We start from the raw sequence: 2727 nt of genomic DNA on the forward strand, positions 1-2727 counted from the left end.
CCATCTACGTAGAGCGGTAGAAAACTTGCCAAGTCGCATATTCCTTGGAGCTTCGCGACCAGCTTCATCTTCTTTAGCCATGCGACTACGTCCGTGTCGCCGCAAAACGGCTTAATTATATCACTAGCAATTCTGACTACACTCATAATTTTTTTTTTCTTATGGGCCGAAATAGCTTGTGGAGGAAGAAGACAACAAGAAGCAAAAGGACAGAATGAAGCGTTGGACCTTACCTTGCCGACCGCAGCGGGGTACACGATCGCTCCTGATCAGAACACGTCTTTCTCGTAACGTCGCTGTTTTCTCACTTGCCCCACGTGCTAAGGTTGATAAGCTGTATTCGTTCTATCAATACAGTAGTACACTGCTTTAATCACAATTCCCTTCAGCGCAATCATACTCTCACTCACCTACTCAACAGCGTATACGCACACAGGAACACTCGCACAAACACAAACACACACGCACACACACACACCCACACACACACACAGATACACACACAGGCATACACACATTCTCAGACACACTCCTCCACACACACTTACACACACGTAACACTTAGACACAATGACACACACATAATATGGAATTGTACTTTCAGGAAACTTTTCACGTAACTTTTACCTTGCTTAGAATTTTTTGTTTGTAAAACATAAAACTACACAACTTGCTTTGTCTGTTCTGTCCTATTTATCAAGCAGCCTTTGCTGCAATCTACAAGAATTATTCCACTTAACCATCGTTTTCGATTTCTTCTCTCCTGTTATTTACGATGCTATTGTCCGAAAAAAAAAAATTCTTCCACGTTTCTTTCCCAAAACATAATTGGGATTGTGTTCGCCATTTTCTATTTTGTCTTCGTTTCTTCCACTAATATTTCTTTATTCTACCTTTTACGCTGATGTAGACTACTCTGTATACTACCTAATTATCAATATGCACTCAGTTTCTTTCTTACCTGATACGCTGAAAAGCAGTCTCTTCCACAGGGATTTGCATCACATCCTTCTCTCGATTACAATTGCCTTCTCTTACACCATTCTAAGTTTGCCTTAATTTACTGCACTTCGTTTATTCGGGCGCATCGCTTCCTTTCCGACTAACAGGCTGCGCATGTATAGCGCACATCTTACTAATTTAAGTTCAGCCAGATACTTCATTAAATTTATTTGCTTTCTTACCGTTTCAAAATTATGTCCATATTGCATTTTAGACTTCTTAAATTTTATTAATTTCAAATCCAGTAACAACAGACAATTCTTGCAATGAACCAACCTGTGTGTTGTTCTTTTTTCTAACACATAACGACAGAAAAGAGCTAACAAGATTATTAACCTCAACTTCAATGGACAATTTTCCATCAGGTATATATCTCCACATGCCAAAAATGGGTTTATTTCCTGATTATTGTGGAGTTTTTAAGAAAATACTTTATCTCTATTCTGCCTATTTCGCTCTTGCCTTACTTGGAAATAATCTTTACGTTCAATTTTCTCTGTGTCGTGTCTTAATTTGATTATCATATCACATTCTTCTGACAATTGATGTAGGGTTACATCGTGGTTTAGTTTCAGTTTTGTGAGAATTCTAGTTCTAACTTCTGCGTCATTTCGGCAATAAGTCCCTGTGTAAAAGGCAGTAATTTGAACCTATCTGGCCTTAATTAATCCAGCTTAAATTTCTCGCATTTTCTGTTTACTCTACCAGCATATGTGATGTAGTCCCAGTTGTTGTTTTTCTGTATGTTCAGACACGTCAAATGTGTTTTGAACAATGAGTTTTTTCACTAAAAATTTCACATAATATATATACATATATATAGCGTCGTTAAGGTTTATGTTCAAAGGTTTTCTTGGAAGTACATAATTACTGTATCCTTCATGTTCTGTTGCCGCCAGTTTTCTCAAGATTAAGTGAGATTTCATCGCGTCGTCCGAATCGTTACATTCTTTCTCGAAGATTTGCTCATATCTTCTGCAGTATGCTTCGAAGGCAACTCCTATTTGTACTCTGTTATGGCGAGAACACTTTTTGCCGACTTTTCTGACGACTTCAGTCATTGCAGCATTTGTTGCTTTAATGGAATTTTTGTTGTTGCTTCTGCTGTTGCACTTGCAGTTGTATCTACCTTTGTTGTTCTTCTCTCAGCTGTTGTTGCTGTTTTTACAAGTCGAGCAAATCTACCAACAAATGTTCCATACTTTTATGATTTTTCGTAAAATTCGTGCACAAACTTTGCGAGTTTATTAACTTCTCTTCGAATTTCTAATAACTCCAGGTGAATTGGTTTATTCTTATCGAGCTTATTAATTCCTCGTCAGTTGATTAAATCCTCGTCGAGTCTATTAATTCCTCGTGGGGTGTTTAAAACCTCATCATGATTTCGGTATAAAGTATACTTAGTAAACCCAGTAAACACATAACTATCTCGGGCCGACTACGACGCACTCTTGTACTTCACGTACTTGTCTTAGTGTAACTAGGCTATTAAATTCGTCACGTGGGAACTGTATACCATTATTACTAATTATTACAACAATTATATATATATATATATATATATATATATAGAGAGAGAGAGAGAGAGAGAGAGAGAGATGGATAGATAGATAGATACACAGACATACATACAGACAGACGGACAGATAGATAGATAGATAGATACACAGACAGACATACAGACAGACAGACGGACAAATATATATATATATATATATATATATA

This window comes from Octopus bimaculoides, chromosome 2 (assembly GCF_001194135.2).
Source record: "Octopus bimaculoides isolate UCB-OBI-ISO-001 chromosome 2, ASM119413v2, whole genome shotgun sequence".
Lineage (NCBI taxonomy): Eukaryota > Metazoa > Mollusca > Cephalopoda > Octopoda > Octopodidae > Octopus > Octopus bimaculoides.